The 19,284-nt window shown below is 43.1% G+C and overlaps 1 protein-coding gene across 3 annotated transcripts in view; it reads right to left on the bottom strand.

Moving 5' to 3' along the window:
* USF3 (upstream transcription factor family member 3) overlaps positions 1-13,776 on the bottom strand; it is a 36,408-nt gene extending 22,632 nt beyond the window's left edge. For all 3 annotated transcript variants that reach the window (XR_012830958.1, XR_012830959.1, XM_075708230.1), the window contains exon 1: positions 13,753-13,776. The gene's annotated coding sequence lies outside the window, so the exon portion shown is untranslated. The remainder of the gene's footprint in view (positions 1-13,752) is intronic.
* Positions 13,777-19,284: the final 5,508 nt, after the last annotated feature.

Raw genomic sequence — 19,284 nt, 5'->3', positions numbered from 1 at the left:
GTGTGTACGCATGTGTAAAGTTAACAGAAGTAATCAGTATTTTACCACAACAGAACTTGGATGCTGTTCTCCAGTCTTTATACTCTAAAATGTTAATTGAATGTAGCGCTCTCGTTCAGTAAAGATTAACTGAGGAGAAACATTAAGGCTGATGCTGTTTACCACTCTACCCCTTCTTTAAGTACTTTCTCTATTCCTGTGAAGACATGGGAAATGTTGGCAAACCATGAAGTAAAGCCAACAGGTGATATCCTGTGAATAGATCCAGCTTGGGGAACTCAAAGTGCCTGAAGTTTTCAGGAACCTAATTCAACTCCTCCACCTACACAATGGTGTTCACACCATCACAAAATTAGACACAATCCTCTCCAAGACAAGTTACAGTATTACACCACTCCACTGGGCATAACGTACAGCCTACCTGAAACAACAATCATCACAGACTTCCCTAGCCCATCAACAGGAGCACATCACTTTCTATTTATATTTCTCCACAGGCTTTGCTTTCTCCATTCGCACTGACCACGCTCTGCATAAATCATGAAAAAAACTACGAGTTAACCGAGTCTTTTACTGTGGGAGAAAGTAGTGGTGCAACTTCAGCACTTTCATTCACTCTCTTATAAATTACCTTGTGTTTTACTTCATCTTAAAACCACATTTCTTCTCCTTTAAATCCATTTAGCTTAATTGACTAAAAATTTTGTTTATACGTAGTAAGACTAGTCCAGTTGGTATCTCAGGTCCTCCAAGTTAGTGAAAATTCACAACTCTGAAAGCCAGGAAAGCCAGTTTCCTACCCAAGGTATCTATAACTTATATCCCTCCCGTGCATAGCTGGTCAGTAGTACTTACTTATTCTAGCTGTATTCATTGTATCAGGTGATGATGAAGGGATTAGCTGGGAGAGTTTAGCAGATGTGCAATTCTGATTATTAAAAAAAAAAAAAGTAAATGTGGTTAGAGCCCAGCCATCTTTTAAACTGCTGGCAACCAGAAAGATGTTCACACATACATTGAGAGACCGAGGTCAGCACACCTTGTTTCAGTGGGGCTTTTTCAGTTGTGTCAAAGTAGCCCAGCAGAATCTGTATCCATTAAGGCTACCAGCAAAGACACAAGAAGCAGAGCAGCTAGCCGGTAACACTATGCTCTCGTATATCCATCATTAAGACAATACCTTGTGTATCAGGTAAATAGCTATTGAAGGGGGCAAAGGGGTCATTTAATTTAGCATATACAGTACTGCTTCTGTTTAGTGAGGTAAGGATGTGAGCACAGAGTATGTGGACGTAATTCGGGTACAGCAAAGCTCACAAACATTATGCTTAGAAAAAGGAAGATGCTGGATTGCATCGTGTAGCAGTCACGTACCCTCTTTCTTGACTTTTCTGCACCATCTGTAAGGACAGAGTTGATCTATCTGTTATTGGGCATTACTAGGCCATGGCAAGTATGCTGGAAATCAGAACAAAAAGATGAAAGAGGTCTTAGTTTTGGTGAACTTAGCATTTTTGAAAGACTATTCACCAGCAACCATATTTTTTTAATCTTGCGAATTTATACAACTTCAGAACCAAAAGCATTAATGTGAATTTAGATGGCCAGCCACCATGCAAGGCTACAGGTAAAGCACAACTGTGTGAATGTAAAGGGTGTAAAAAAAAGCACCCACCCACAAATACCCTCCCCCAGAACAGACACAGCTCCACCTGCTTTTTCCTGCACACAGTCCAGAACACATCCACAACCCCACCTTTCTCTGCCCCAAGTCAGAGCACCCACTTCTCCCTACTAACACAGGCTCTCCATACTCCTATATTCAAGTTTGCTGCCCAGGGTCCATGTCCCCTCAGCAAAATTCTTATTCCTAACAGCAGCATCCCTGTCTCCCAAAGTCATGATCTACGCAATTTTCCAATTGCCTTATTTCTTCCTCCTCAGCAGATGCCTAAAATGATTCAGCAATACATTCCATATAGTATTTGGGAAGATAAGCAAGGCCTTAGTGGAAGTTTGTGCTGAAATTTATTAATACAGCTTCTAACCATTTTTTGATCCTGAGAAAATGGAAAGTCTTTACTATAATGTGTCAAAGACTCCCCATTTCATTCTTTGTCCCCTGCCCTTTTTTTTTGAAATTATGTCAATAAGCGTCTTCCAAGTGATGCCGTTCCCTGCACATTTCAAGCCAGATGAGATGCTACCACACTGAGTGCATAAGCCTTACAAATGTAAACAACTTTAAGTTTGTATTTGATATGCTTCAGTTCTACTGGGATCTACAGCCCATTTCATATAGAAGACAGGGCATAGGAATGCAATGAATATTATTCTAACTTCACTTTACTGTGGAATTACTTTAAGTCAAGTTATCAAAGTTTACCATTCAACCAATGTTTCCCCAAAAGTTTCATAGCAGTTTTGTGGGACTGATAGGAAAAAACAAGGTTGTACACATTATATAATTAACCAGTTAGTTTATTTCAAGTTCTGATTTTCTAACTGAGAAGAGGTGGTTAAGTTTGTTAAACAGCGCTTGTATACAGCTCTGGGGTTTCTACTGATAGATTGTACCCAAGAAATATGATGAACTGAAGTTGGTTTTTTCCTATTCTTATTTTGTAGGGACAAAAACCTTTGCATTTTTCTTGATACACTTCAAAACAGTTAGAACTGGCAACAGCAGGGAGGTGATATTCTTTAGAGCTGCTGAAAATATGGGTTCTGCAAATTAAAAAAACCAAACAAACAACAAAACCCCCCCAAAAAACTGCCTTTACTTCTTCCATGTCAAGTAATACTTCTTCACGGGGAGATTCCTTCACTGATTCTCTAAAGCAGAAGACATGTATCTGCTTTATAAGCTCAGGGGCAAATGTATTTTAAGTTCACTCTTGAAATACGCTCACCTGACTCAGCTGAATGTCTTCTGCAGAAAGAATGTAGCAAATTCCAAATCCCTGAGCCAGATGAAGGAGAAGCAATGCAACATTTATACACATTTAGTACCAAGGTTCCCTCAAGCTTTATGTAGTTTATAGCTCTTACAATGTCAACCTGAAATACCGATTTTAATTTAAATGCAATGCCATCCCCAGAAATGAAAAGATATTTTGTGTTCTGGAGATTTAAGCTTAACGTAATTTAATCTCCTCTATAGTTTCGAAAAAGCAGGGTAGAAAACTCAAAACCAAATTATTTTGAAGTGTCTTCTTGTCTACCATCCATCTTTGCAGGTGTTATTCAGCAGCTTATTTGATGAAATCTTTTCTTCAAAACATATGTACTCAGCAGATTTAGCTTTTTAGCAAAAAGTTAGTTTAGATTATTTTATAGACTGCTATAAAACTACCAGCAGTCCAAATCTTTATTCCTCTTAAAATACTTCAGCAAGCTTATGCTGTTATGTTGCTACAATCTCACAGTTCTTACTAGTTTGGTACACCTCATGTAGTTAGCCATGACTTACAGCTAAGATCAATTCCAAGGCATAGCTAATAACTACTCAGATGCTATTTTTTTTTCCTGCAAGACAGTGTCCTCATCATTCAAGTGACTGCTGGAGTTCTCTTTTCCAATCTTCCATGCATGTTTTAAAACAAGGCTAGCTTCAACCAGGGATTTAAGCCAAGCTTTTAATCACAAGCAAGGTGCCATCGAGGTAAAAAGACACGATTTACTGCCCTTTCTTTATTCCCCCTTGAAACACTTCTATTCTAATTTTGCATTTACCTAATAAAATGATCGCAGGAAATGAAACTCAAAAGCTTACCTTTGTGATTTTTACCTACGTATACCAACTACTTTTGCCTATAAAAATAACCTGTTAAGACTACTGTACAGGAAATTGAAAAGGACTGCTCTCCCTGGTAAGAGTAAAAATCCCTTTGATATCTTTCAGCTTGGTTTCTGAAGAAAACCAAGGTTCTCTTGTTACTGCACCGTGTCTCTTCATCCACCCACTCACAACAACAGCTGGGCCCACCGACCAACCTAAATGAAACCTCTCAAAGATATGAAGTTCCCAAATGTTTATAAAAACCTGAGATTGAGCAGAGAAGGAGGAATGAAGTCAGTGTTGAGGCTGCAGGTAAGCAACTGGATACCGCTCGGGTCTGTGACCAGCTCCATAGCACGTATGCGCTGGCTGACCACCTGGCGTCAGACTGGTCACAACATGCACCACCTTTTGCTGAGGAAGATGTACGAGGGATTAGAGGGCAGAAGAGAGCTATCTCGACTTTTCACAGAATACACATTCCCGATGCAAACCAGCTGACAGTTTCCTATGGCAACCAGACTGTTCCCAGAGCTTCTGCAAAAGTTAAGAAAAGAGAACCAATGCCAATAAGCTAAAACTTGTTACACAAGCCACTTCTTTTTTTTTTTTTTAACACGTCTGCAAACAACAACAGATGGAAAAAACTTCACTGCTTTTAGAATTTTTTTCTTTACCTCTTGTTTGTACTATCTAAACTCAAATGCATTGGTATTTTTCCTCCTGCTGACTTAAAGCAATAAAGTTTCAGTAACACTATTATGTAAGAAGATGCAAGAGAACTAGAAAGAAAACTTCCTCTTTCTTTTTTTTGTTAACAGCATTGGAGGAAGAAGCAGGGTTATCACTCAAGTGACATTCCCTCCTATCTACATTAATTTTTGTTTTAATTTATAATTTTCCTAATATTAAAGACATAATTGCTTGTGACCATTTACTAACATGCAGTTTCAGGACAGCGTAATTGTAGGGTCATTCTGAGAAATCCTGACCAGATCTGCGTAAGTAATTTCAGAAAAAAAAGAAACTTCCCTATTAATCACCTAAAGATCTACCTCTCATGTTTATTCTTCACCATCTCTATGTGGGTCAGGTTACCTGTATTAGATGACAAAGATTGCCTGTAGCACAGCTGAGGCTGAATGTGCTCCCACTACGGTGCAAGAGCATCTGTTGGTGAGCCAAACCTTGCTGTCAGCACATTGCCTAAAGAACAAATAATTTCTTTTTCCTGAAAAAAGCTGTAATATGTATGTCATCACGATCTCTGAATACGGGGACCAGGATGATATTTATAACTGAGGAAGCCATGCACATATGAAAGCTGTATTTGCAACACCAAAGACCGACTGGACAAATGTAGAAGCTACAGCTTCAGTGAGAGCCAGTCTAATTCTGCTTTCTGACGTGACCTTATCTCCAAATGAAATCTCTATTCAAAGAACAGTACTTTGTCAGAGGGCTTGATAACCAATTTATAATCAAAACAAAAACTTTCATTTTGCCCACAATGATATAGCCAGAATACTATTCTTTGCTTCATTTTGGTTTTAACCTGAGCTCTTTTATGTTTTGCAACTACAAAGGATCCTCACATCATCTGTTCATAAAACTGCATAAGGTCTTGAGGAGGTATCAAGTGATTCTCCGATAGCTACGCCAGACACACAGACACATGCTAAACTGACTTGCTGCTCTCTCCTGAGGACCCTAACTAACAAGCAGTGCAAAATATCCTAGAACCAAAAAATGCAGGGCATCCAGAGAGTTTGCGTGTCAATTTTTTACATTCATCTTTTCAGATGTAAGTCATTAAGTACAAAGGATTACACAGTCAAGTTCTTGATTATTTTATAGACTCAGGTTTTGAGAAACCTGACACAAACTAACGACTTGTTAAGGGTTCGTGATACAGGAAGCAATATTGTGTGGGTCTTCACTACAAAGCCCCTTTACAACATGCAGAAGAGATCCATCCTGAGATTTGGTTACAAACACTGACCTTCCAGAGTAAAGGATTTTCCTGTGAATCTTAATGGGGCTAGAGGCAAAAATGGCCAAGGTAGAAGGCACCATAAAACAGTATTTCAGTTTTAAGGTATAAGCTGATCAAACTTAACTCCCCAACTCCACTGTTAAGACCCATAATTTCTACGTACATTGACTTTACAAGAATTAGTTAATGAAACTTCCCTTTAACTTTCAGAATCGTGGAAACTGGCAACTGTATGAAAGCACTTCCAGACAGTGTATTGCCACATCCTTCAGAAAAGGCCAGCACATTATTCCAGAAGTGGTGCTTTCACTATTACCAGCTGTAACGAGCTTAAAAAAAAAACAAACACACACACACTCTGCCCCCAAACCCAACAAAACCAAACCAAACCCAACCCCCACAACTTTGCAAAGTACATTTCATTCCAGGCTCCTCACAAAAGGTTGCAGTGGATGGAAGAGGGCTCATTCTACTTCACAACCTCAATGCTGTTTTGCGCCTTTGCTCTTTGGATTTTTTTCTATATAAAGTGGGTCTACTGGACAATTGCTTCAGTTCCAGGAATAAAGGCCTCATCCTTGTGATCTGGATGTTTGACAGTTTTGAATAACACTGGCAGGGATAAAGCTGCGAACTATTTCAGTTAGTTTTAACAGAGAGGTCCAAGCTAAAGATATCTGAGCCCAGGTGACCAGGGAAAGCAGGCACACTTTCTTAACACTTTCAAAGAGAAAATTTAAAAGCAAGATCAATGTATGTTAGACACCAGAAAATGGAACCACTAGGTGCAAATCTATAGGAAACCCGAATTCATTAATTCCACACTTTAGGAACTACTTATTTAGCTTCGGAGAATTGCTGTACGTGAGCTATCCAGGGGTAAATAAGTAGTTGTGAAAGCACCAGAAAAAGCAAACAAGACTACTGTAGAAATTTAGCATTGACAATGGAGCAGAAACTAAAACCAGATTTCCAAGTTACTACTTTGCAGAGCTCTGAAAGGAATGGATAAAGGGAAGGGACAGACTGATACCACGATCCTGGTTATATATATAAAAAAAATATATATATATATAAAATAAAGTTTTATTTCATTAGAAAATCATTCCATAAAATTAAAATTCCTTACCTCCCTCTTCTTTTTCTATAACTGTCTGAAATCACCTCTCTATCGCCACCTGAGACTGACTTGGCAAGGATACCTTAAAGTGAAACTAGAAGTGGGAGATCTCCATTCTGTTCCTTAGCAAGGAGTAGCTCAAACAGTTAATTTTTCCACGCTAAGAAACACAGGGTCTTCCCATCCCTGTCCAGAATAAAACAGAAAAATCACAGACAAAGCGAGTAAGATGGATTGTAAAGCCTCTTGAGCCAATTTACAGGTGGGACTCTCTATAACTTGCCAACCACAGCAAGTATAAAACATGACCTTGACAGACAACCACTGCTTCAGGTAAAGGCAACGCTTAATAACCCAAATCATCAGCTGATGAGACTGAGCATCACTTTCAGTCAGAGACAAACAAAAAAGTCCCCAAAAGCCCTTTCATTTAAATGAACACAGACACCAGCTAAGTACCCAACAGCTACCTCCAACAGAAGTTTTGAACTTGAGCCATGGAGAGCAAGACAGAAGAAAGGGTGTACAAGTGTTATGGGCACCATTTGTTAGAGGCTCAAAGGCAGAGCTGCAGCTCCCAGCTAATACTGCAGAGCAAGGAAACTGCAACTAAGAAGCGCAGAGCACATGCATGCTGACTGAACACAGACAAATGCTATACCAAATAGAAATTATCACTTTTTTTTTGTAGTTTGGATACAAATGGTAACAGCTGCAGTTGTAACTAAAGATAGCGATGACAGGCCAATGGTCATGTAGGCAAGATGTGACTATAGCACTATAAATATTGACTTTTTTAGTTTTATGTACTCTTCTGAGAGTTTCTTAGGTTCTGAAGACAGTTAGGGTATTACAGAATCACAGAACCTCTGGAGGTCTTCTGGTCCAACCTCCCCCTGCTCAAGCCAGGCCACCTAGAGCCAGTTGCCCAAGACCATGTCCAGACAGATTTTGATTATCTCCAAGGACGGAGACTCCACAACCTCCCTGCGCAACCTGCTCCAGTGCTCGGTGACCCTCACAGTAAGAAAGAGTTTTCTGATGTTCAGATGGAGCCTCCTGCATTTCAGTTTCTGCCCATTGCCTCTGGTCCTGTCACTGGGCACCACCGAAAAGAGCCTGGCTCAATCCTCTTTGCACCCTCCCTTCAGGTGTTGATACACGTTGATGAGATCCCCCTGAGCCTTCTCTTGTCCAGGCTGAACAGTCCCAGCTCCCTCAGCCTCTCCTAAGATGAGAGATGCTCCAGTACCTTAATCATCTTTGTGGCCCTTCATTGGACTCTCCACAGTATGTCCATGTCTCTCTTGTACTGGGGAACCCAGAATTTGCCACAGGACTCCAGGTGTGGCTTCACCAGCACTGAGTACAGCAGAAGGAACACCTTCTTTGACCTGCTGGCAATTTTTTGTCTAATGCAGCCAGGATACCATTCACCACCTTTGCCACAAGGGCACGTTGTTGGTTCATGTTCAACTTGGTGTCCACCAGGACCCTCGGGTCCTTTTCTGCTGTGTTGTTTTTGACTGGGATAGAGTTAATTTCCTTCATGGTAGCTCGTATGGGGCTGTGTTTTGGATTTGTGCTGAAAACAGTGTTGATAACACAGGGGTGTTTTCCTTATTGCTGAGCAGTGCTTACACAGAGTCAAGGCCTTTTCCGCCTCTCACCCCACCCCACCAGCAAGCAGGCTGGGGGTGCACAAGAAGCTGGGAGCGGGGGCAGATGGGACAGCTGACCCCAACTGACCAAAGGGATATTCCATACCGTACGATGCCATGCTCAGCGTATAAAGCTGGGGGAAGAAGAAGGACGCGGGGGGACATTCGGAATGATGGTATTTGTCTTCCCAAGTAATCGTTATGTGTGATGGAGCCCTGCTTTCCTGGAGATGGCTGAACACCTGCATGCCAAAGGGAAGCAGTGAATGAATTCCTTGTTTTGCTTTGCTTTCACGTGCGGCTTCTGCTTTACTTATTAAATTATTATCTCAACCTGTGAGTTTTCTCACTCCTACTCTTCCAATTCTCTCCCCCACCCCACCAGGGGTGGCAGGAGTGAGCGAGCAGCTGTGTGGTGCCTAGTGCCTGGCTGGGGTTAAACCTGGACACTGCAAAGCTGCTTTTCAGCTGGGTGGCCTCCAGCATATATGGTGCATTGAGTTGCTCTTTCCCAGGTGGAGGACTTCACCCTTGTTGAACTCCATGAGGTCCCTGTCAGCCCATTTCTCCAGCTTGTCAAAGACCCTCTGCATGGCAGCGCAACCATCTAGCATATCAGCCACTCCTCCCAGTTTGGTGTCATCAGCAAACTTGCTGCCGGCCCACTCTGTCCCATCATCCAGTTCATTAATGAAGATGTTAAATAGGACTGGATCCAGAATTAGCAATTTCCAGCCCATCCAAGATTTGTGTTCAATTTCTAGCTAACAACTTCATTGATGCATGAAAGCAAAGCAGAGTCCAACTTCACAGGTTGAAGGCTGGCATGAATTAAGTGTCCCTTAAGCCAACCACTCATTACAGACTACAGATGCAGGCAGACACCCCAAATGGACAACAGTATTTTCAGTTTAAACTTCAGTTACTTGAAGAAGAAACAAAACTCTTTAAAGGTAAGCTCTCCTCTTCCCATAGTACCTTCACACTGCTTTTAATAGCATCAGCAGCCTAAAGAACAATGTTTTCAATAGTATTCTCATGGCACTGCCCACCACACCAATGAATTCCAGATCACAACATCTGAGAAACCTGCATTTAGACCTAAAAGTTAATAGATCCATACTCCAATTATTCCAGCCTCACTAGAGATGGACCACAAAGAACTCATTTTGGTATCAGAGTACCGGCATGACTGAGATGTGCTTTTAGATGGCACTGATGTCATTTCATGGTCTTCATCTCAGTGAATTAACCTGACAGAAGTTCAGGTAACTGGGTTAGAAAGTCACTTGTTAACAGGAAGCATGAAACATTTTTAACAGTCTGCTACTTTCTTCTTATCTGAATCACAATGGCACACAGTGTGGCTGATGTAAAAGATTGCTATCATTTATCATGGTTGCAAAAGTAACTCATTCACCTTAGAAGACCAATGCCATAACTTTTCATACAGGAAACAAATTTAGTTTACACACAATTTGTCAATCCTGTGCATACAGCAGAATCAGTGTCATGCTTACTCAGAGCATGACAACAGTGCTACTCTTGTAAGGTCAAACCAAAGTACACTTTGGACACATATAAAAGCTGGAACTGTATTTTAACCAGCAAGTTAGGTTAGCCTTATATAAACTGGGCACTGTACAACGTTTCTTAATCAGGGACTTGTGACCTCTACATGTTTTACCGCAATCTGAAACAAAGGAAGCCCTACTGCTCAACCATTCAACCTGAGATGTTTTCACTCGACTTTCCAGAACGCACACATGCAACTCACATCATGATTGATATCCTTCAGAATAGGAAAATATGTTCATGAGGAACTTAACTTGAATAAAGGAGTCACAAACATGACAGAGATGAAGAATGGTAGCACAAGAACTAAGTTATAAAGTGACTGGCAATACTAAGGATGAGCAGTCCTTCAGGCTGGAGACAAGTACAACACTTCTTCAGAAGTCTGAGAATTATAACTAGACCCATTACAAAATGATTAGGAACATTAAAGCTGTCAGATGCTATCCACGCACATGTTCTACATATCCATTTTCATTTAAACACCTGGCTTGTACACACAGCTAGGCACACATGTCCGCTGGCGTTTTGATGATCAGGGACAATGTTCAATATTGTTATTTAACTGAAAACTGTCTCAGCTGAAACACTGTGCTGTGATACTTACTCACTATCCTTCAAAGTGGCATAGACTTCATGGTATTTTTTACAATTTCTTACGATGCAAACAACTATGATTCATTTAGAATCCCTTCATGTCAAATGCTACACTACTTATACCTTCCCCCCAGCCATGCATCATTTACAAAGTTATTTTTAAGACCACCTTGGATCCAAACACTTATTACAAAAACACAAGCGCTATTGTACAGAAGTTAAACAGAATGGTTCTTGTCAAATCCAGCATGTCCCAACCCTTGACTTCCTTATATATTTATTTATTCCTTCTACCCTGTACAGTATCCAACTTCAAACACATACATTGTATTAATTCACAGCCAAGCTGGATATGATTAGTTACAATGTCGCACACCTTATGCCAATGCATTTTGCAAATTAAAAGCATGCTTGAATATTTGGAATGCACTATTCCAAATCTCTTTGTGGCCTAATTCGTTATACTTCAACATCTGGAAGCTGGAGGTATTCTTAGGATTTCAGCATACAGGGGGGAAAAAACCCACCACCACCACCAAAACAACCCACATAAAAGTAGCTCTTGAATTCCTCCCTCTAAAAAAGTCAGAAGCATCCCCTACATTCACCTAAGAAGAGACAAGGTGAAAAGCAGCTGGAGTAGCTCAGCCAGTGGTGTCAGCAGAACACGTTCACCAAATTTTTGCCTTCTTGCTCATAAGACCTCTTTGGAATTTCAGACTACAACGAAACTTCAGCTACCAAAGGAAAGCGTCCGTGATGCACACAGCAGGCACATGCCAGGCACACATCACAGCGCCACCTGAGTGACAGTCACATCGGTCTGTCCCTGGTCAGCTCCTGGGAACACTACTTGGAAAACCAGGAATCAAAGCAGCAAAGCCGCTATCAAGCACTTACATCCTAACCATCTCCCTGCAGCTGTCCGAGTCCTCCAGGATCCACCACCATTTTTTCATCTACTCTGCTGAAATCTTCCCATATATCTATAAACTATGGGAATAAGTAAGTCTCTAAGGGAATAAGTAATATCCAAACATTTCAAAGTTTGCAACTGTTCTCATACTCCTTCACATAGCTAATATGTTATTTTGAATACATGCATCTCAAAATCATGCTCATATGAGAGTTTTCTAAGCTTATTTCCAACTGAGTGACAAACATTTTCTCAGTTGTCAAATCTATTTCACCCCAAAATGTACCTATGAATTATTACTGTGGCACTAACTGAAAGTCAAAATTAAAAATTCTAAATCCTTACAATAATAACCATTTCACCATAGGAAGTTTCTTCCTTCCTATTTGTCTGATTACTGCACACAATTCATGAGCGACAAACAATACTCTGCAGTTTGTTAAAGCGCTATATAACGTAATTACATAAATAACATTGTCCCAATGCATTGTATATGAAAAAGCAAAGCTAAAAAAAGCTAAAAGCATTACCTGACTTCTGAATGCTTAACTGTGCAACCATTAAGTTATCTTTGCTAAAAGCATTTAATAACCATATGTCTGGGTGGAGTCTAATAGAAGGCCAAGCTATTATGTGAAGAGTAAAAATAAAGACGTGTGGATTTTCTATGTACTTATGGCCAGTCACTCAACACATCGCTATTCCCTTCTTCTTTGCCTTAATGTCACCTTTTCCCTACAAACTTCCCTGGACAAATGGCATTGTGTGCTACAGCTGTGTTCAGCCACATGTATGCTGATGGACTCAGTTCACCTCTGCTGTCTGTCACAAGGAGCTGAATTCCAGGTACCCTGCCCTTAGTGTGAGCAATAATTGCCATCTTCTGCATTTGTCAGATGTTGATTTCCATGAAACTAAAGACTTCAATCTCTTTAAGACCTCTGTCACTGGCAAAGTTGTCTGAAATTGGCCAGAGAGCTGAAATTACTAGGAGGAGAAGGAATAGACAGAGCACATCCATAAGCGTTCTTTCCTTAGGAGACCAAGCTGAAAACACACCCGACAGGAAAAGTTAGTTTCCAGGGACCAAATTCAAAATAAAAAAGCTGGACTTTTATGCTGTACTCTGAAGCTGACTAACTTCCAGGTTGAGGTGTCACAGAAAAGGGCACACAGAGGTGATGCACAGCACATTCTCCTGGACTACACTGAAAAGGCATTATGGTCATGAAGCAGTGCCCACGTTTTGCTCTTTCCAAAGCTAATTTTCTGAACAGGGATTCAGATCATCAAGATTTCAAAATGATAAAAACACCCCGATCTCTAAACCTCAGGTGCCCTCATCTTCACACCTTCCCCGATTACACGCACCAGCACTTCGAGACCTTATCCACGCGGGGCCGGGAGGTGGCCAACCCTTACAACCGAAGCAACAAAACTTCTCCGGAGCAAAACCCGGCCGCCACCACCCCAGCACCACCGCGGTGCCGGCAGGAGCACCCGAGGGGCAGCAAGCAGCCACCCCACAAAGCACCGCCCGCGCTCTCCAGCCGCGTCCCCGCGGGGGGCTGCACTGCCCCGGCCTGTTCCGGCTCCGCAGCCCCTACCCAAGCCGTGTCCGAAGCCCCCGCGGGCAGCCCAGCCCAGGCCAGACCAGGCCGGGCCGGGCCGGGCGCACCTGGGCACACCGAGCGGCGCTGGCAGACAAAGGGGCGCCGGCCGCCCCCACGGCGGTGCCGCCACCGGCGTCGCGGGGCGAGAAGGGCGGGCAGCGGACCCCGGCCCAGCCCGGCGCCCCGCCCTCACCCGCAGCGCCCCGACCGGCGGGGGCCCGGAGGCCCGAGGAGGCTCCCGGGGCTGGGGGGCGGGGGGGAGGGCCCGCGGCCCCGCCGTCGCCACGGCGACAGGGCCGAAGCCCCGCGCGCGCGCGCGCGCGCGGGTGAAGCGCGCCCTTTGCCAACCGCCTCCTCACGGCAACGGTCACCGCGGGGGAAGGGCGGGCCGCGGCCACCGGCAGCCCCGGCCCGCGCCCCCTCAGCCCCGGCACCGCTGCCGCGCCGCGGCCGCTCCCCGTCCCGCTCCTCCTCCTGCCCCCCTCCCGCTCACCAGGCTCCGCTCTGAGCGCAGGCGGCGGGCCCACCCCCGCGGCAGCGCCCGGCACTCACAGGGGGGCTGGGCGGGCTCAGCAGCGGCAGCCCCACCGCGGGGACCATCCTCCGAGCGGACACCCCGTGTCAGCGCGCTGCCGCTGCCTCTGCTCCAATCCCCCCCTCCTTCCGCGCAGCCGAGCCTGCTGCTCACACGCGCGGCCCAGAGCAGCCAATCCGAGCGCAGGGGTTGAGTCCTCGAGGCCAATGAGAAAGGCCGGGACGGGGAAGGCGTTGCTCGCCGCAACCGGGCGGGGCGGAACCGGCACGGGCCAATCGCCACCACAAACATTGGCGGGGTGGCCCAATCGAAGGCCAGAGAGGTTGAGACTGGCGTGCGAACCGTCAACAAGTTAAGGTGGCCGAAACAGGAACTGCCAGAGACCGGCACCTCAGCCGACCAATGAGAAGAGCGGGAAGCGGAGCACAGAGGGGCGAGAGGCGGGGGGAAATTCTTAAAGGGGAAGCGGCCGCGTTGACGCTCCGTGTCGCGCCGCCGTTACCTCAGCGCCGGTTTAAACCGCCTCTTCCCCGGCCGCTTCGAAACCGCCCGCTCCGCCTCCCCGCCAGCTGCCTCATCGCCCGTCGGTCCCCGCCTCGGGGTCCCCCTCGCTGGTTCCTACGCCGGAGCTGCCGCCCGCCCCGCCCGGCAGCCCTTTGAAGCACCGCGGCTGCCGGGGCCTCCCGCCCGCCGCCAGTGGAGGGGCTTGAGGGGGAACGGCTGGGCCCCGGCTCAGCTCGGGGCAGCTTAATAAACCTCAGTGACGGAACAGCACTCCAGAGCCGGCAGGTAAAAACCGTGTATAGAATTTTTTTTTTTTTTTTTCTTCCCCCAGATGCAAAATATTTTTCTGTCAGAATAGCGGCACAACTGAGATGGCATTTAAAAAGAAAAATCTTCGAAGTGGCTGTTGGTAAAGGCTGAACGTTGAATTCTGCTGCTCAGCTGCTGAGAATCATCCAAACGAAGCCCATCTCTGTTTTAGCTGGATAGACTTCATTGATAACAACATTTACACATTGAAATAGTGCCCTGCTTCCCCTGCAATCAAAATTCTGGAAAGGAATTGAGATTAAAAAAAAAAAAAAAACAAACCAAAAACCAAAAAACCAACAAGGCAGGTGGCTAAAGATTTTCCAAATCATAAATAGCAGCCAGCTGTTTATTAGGAGCCCAACCAACTTCTGTGACTGTTCTTTGTTATTATTGATTCTTCAACAGAATCAGTCATTTCAATACAAGCTTTAGGACACACTGGGCTTATATTTAGTTCCAGGGAGTAAAACCCTTCCATCCCATCTTCCTCATGAATTAAATCAGAGCATAAGTGTGGTTTCTTCTGCTAAATTAGGGACTCAGAATCATTAACAATTCCCCACTACCCAAGTTCATATTTCCTGCTAACACCTCTTCTAATTCAATTACTAGTCATAAATAAGGTAGCTTCCTGTTTCCAGCCTCAATAGTTTCCTTCCACAGGTGATCTGCAACAGTTACTTTCTGGAACAATTTTCAAATGTATTTTACAAGTACTTTGTATCTCTGCTCACACGTAGGTGACTGGAGTTGCAAAGCCTCTTCTCTCTGATACAACCTAAAAAGGCAGAGCTGTAACGTTTAAGCTCTATGGAAAATGGAGATGCTTTCTTCCCCAGAAACCATCTTGTGACCATATACCCTACTAAAATATTATATAATACAGAGCAGGGACAAGTTTTTGAAGCAGTGTCCAAGAACTTTTCTGCTGCTGAAATGAGTCATAGTAGCAATTAGATTGGGGAGGGGGGGAACCACCACTCAAAACCCCAAAGCTTTTCATTTTGAATTGCTGCTGCTTCCAACATAATCTTGCAGCTGACATTAAGTGGAAGACCCATTTGCCAGCTGTGAAGAAATTTAAGGCCCTAGCTGTATTCACAGAGAAATTTTAAAGTTACTGTAAATAGCAACTTCAAGATGTAAAGTATAATATAAAAGTACTTTTTCAATTTTCCTGTTTTTTTAGTTCTCATGTGACACAACCAAACTGGAGGACAAATGAACTCTGAAATACCTGTGCTCTGTCAATTTATTCGAATATAAACTGAGCTACTTTTTGTTGTTGTTGTTGTCTTTAAAGGGTAGTGTGCTGTTTTTCAGTGAAGTTTTTCACTAAAAACGCACCCCCTGTCCAAAGCAGCAAAACCGAGTTTACCTTTTGCCACCTTATTGTGCCCTGGAGTGTTTGAGCTCATAAATCTTCAAATTACCAGTACAGTGTTAGATCCCTGAAATACAGTAGCAAAATCCAGCAACAGACAAAACTCCACTGGTGAAATCATATATAACAGGAAATTTTGAACATCAGTAGCCTGTTTCTGGTAGGGAATATAAACTAGCAATTATATGGCAAGATAGCTTAAAAAAAAATCCAAACCAAACAGGTTTTGCACAAATATTTACAAAAGCTTTATACTGACTAGATGAGATGATTTGCTGTTAGTGTGACAGGTTAAAAAGAAGAGTTTCTGCAGCTTTATTTTAGTCTTAACCAATAACAACTTGAATGCATGTTTTGGAATGAAGGCATAGTACCTGGCTGTAGTGCAGGTTTGGATTCAATAATTTAGTGAACAGTAAAGTTCTAAGTCTGTATGATGTAATATAGCAGCTGACAGAAAGGCGATCAGCTGACAGCTCAGTGCATCCTTCCCCAAGGGCAGGAGTTTCTTGGGCTATGGGCCATATATGTGCAAGTGAGTGAAAGAGAAAGCTGGCAACTCACTTAGCAGCCTAGAGAGCTTGAGATGGTGTTACCACAAAGCCTTTAGGCAAAATGGTAGTAAAACTGAATGCTTTTACAGTACTGAAGCACTGGGGAGGAGGAAAGAAGGCAGGATAAAAAGAGAAGGATAGGGTAACTTTTCCATCATCTGGTTTAACTGATGCCTCTTTAGGGGCAAGAGAAAAGGACGTAAGGCAACAGTGAGCAACAATATCACGTCCCATACAAAGCATCTGGACCAGATGGGTTGAAGAGATTTGGACAACCCCTATGGGAAGAAAAGTAATATTGCCAGAAACAGATTACAACACTCAGTTCACAGATTGGTTGGTAGATATTCAAAAGGCCCTCAAATAAAAGATGCCTGTCCAAAAGCTCTTAAGTAATCTAAGCTACTGCAGGATCAGAGAGTAGTATCCTCACAGGGATAGAGAGCTGATTAAAAGACAGAAATCACAGGGCATGGAATAAAAGATCAGTTTTCACACTAGTGGGAGGTTTTTCTTTCAAAGAAGATTTGTGCTGGGGTCTATGCTCCTCAACAATATTTTTAAAAAGGAACTAGAGTGAGGTGAAAGTTTTCTAGAGGTTAGTCAAGGTAATAAGAATAAGGAATGACAGGTGAACCTTCTAATATTGAGCGACTGGGCACTGTAACAGCAAATTATATCCAGCACAGGTAAACAGGGTGATGTACACACTGGGGGGGAAAAAAAAAAAAAACACCCAACAAACAATCCCAGTTTTTCATGTGAAGTGAATGACTTCACTTACCACTCACTTGTTAGATCCTGGCACTGTAACTGCTTCTTTAAATAATCATCTCAGTAACAAAAAAAGCAAACTGTTGTAACTAAAAGTTACCACAACTTTACATAACTACCACAACACCATAATACTACCACAATACCTATTACAAGGACCCTGTAAATACCTGAATTTTGAATACAGTGAGGGGAATGGAACCACCTGTAGAACCAGCAAAGCTTTTGGAAAAGACAACACAAACAATCAGGGGTATCCGCTAGTTTCCCTGCAAAGGAGTAACTGAATTGTTTAAAACTGTACAGGCTGTTAGAGGGGTGACTGGGATGACAGGGGAGAAGGAAAGAAACACAACAGAGATCAATAAAAGCTGAGTGGTTTGGAGAACAGCTGTAGCAAAAGTGTTCCAGCTTCTGCAGCTGCTGGTGAGGTCGGAGTGATGAAGGTTGCACTCCTGGCAGCAGTTTATCTCCAGCTGTGCCTTCCAGGCCCTCCAGCAGAGGTCAGGGAAGACAGCTGGTAGCAGCAGCTCAAGACCACAGTCAAGTTTCAGAGTCTGAACTTTGCTTTTGCATGCTATCCTAATGAATGCAGTGACTCCATCTACTGATAAAGCCATTTCCAGAGGAACTTAAATAAGCAGACAGAGTATTTATATGGACAGAATATAGAATATGCTATAGAATATGCTATAGAATATTTGGGGTAACATTTCTTTTTCCCCAGAAACGTACCACAGTGCAACTTTATCACTTCATAAATGGCACTTCAAAGCAGGAGAGGAGCAGTTAAAGCCATTTAACTTTTGTTAAATGGCTTTAACAGAAGAGACTGGGATAGTTAAGGAGAGAGATGAGTTTTACTTATACTTAAATACCTTTCTGAGAAAGGTCAGTAAGGAAGAGTACTTGCTGCATCTTAAGACCAGTTACTTTTACAGGTACAGACCATAGTCTTTCAAAGACTGTGGTCAAGTTTTGCAGTAACTATCAGTTAATTTGAATACTTTAAAATATTTAATCTATAAAGCCCAAAACAGAGAGATCTTGATGCCTGGTCTGTTTGTTTCAAGACTGCTCACTAGTTGATGTAAAAATATTTCCAGGACAGTTCCTCTCCTCCCCCCACCCTACAAGGCAGAGGATTTCTGAGACAAGGCTCATAACTTCAGGGAAAAACAGACAGACAGACCCCAGTCTCCTCAGCTGTCAGACACCCATGGCATTCATCACAGCAGCCCAGCTCACAATTCATGTTAGAAATCTTCTGAGTTACACAGTTTATGAAGCATCCGAGGAATATTCTGTATCTGATTTCAGAGGGAAACAGCTGGACTGAAAAAAGAAAAATGCACACAACAAGTCGTAAATGACGTAACTCAAATAGTGCACGTTTATTCTGAACGGTATTTCTAAAGAGTTTGAGAAAAACAAAAACATGCTCCTGATGTACAAGGGCAATGAGATAGATTAAAAATGGACCATCTTATTATAAAGAATTTGCTCCCCCTGCAACTTAATGCATCTGTAAACTGCATACAGCATACCTTTGACTAAATCTTAACTCAAGAGACCAGGGGTGGTCTTAGCCAAATTAATCAGGAAGCAGTTGCAGATTCAAAAGAAACATCCAAGTCAGCAAACACTTTACAAAACACAGACATTGTGCATAGCAGCTGACCCTGGATTACAACATGGGGGAGAAGAAAACAATTTGGGTGATCAATTTTTACTAGACACAGGGCACCATCAAGAATTAATGAAATATCACATCAGTTTGTTTCAATTGTAACAGTATGTCATATTTAGTTGGCAGGTTTAACCATTAGCTGCATCATGTAAACTCAGCCAGTTTCTGTATACACAAAATAAAACTTCTCCCTTCCCCCTCCCAAAAATGAGGGATACCTCTCCTGGATGATGATTCTTCCCCTGTACCACGGTTTGCTCTAGTAGAAGTCT

Source organism: Pelecanus crispus, chromosome 1, assembly GCF_030463565.1.
Source record: "Pelecanus crispus isolate bPelCri1 chromosome 1, bPelCri1.pri, whole genome shotgun sequence".
Taxonomy (NCBI): domain Eukaryota; kingdom Metazoa; phylum Chordata; class Aves; order Pelecaniformes; family Pelecanidae; genus Pelecanus; species Pelecanus crispus.
This window is presented reverse-complemented; position numbering and strand designations above follow the sequence as displayed.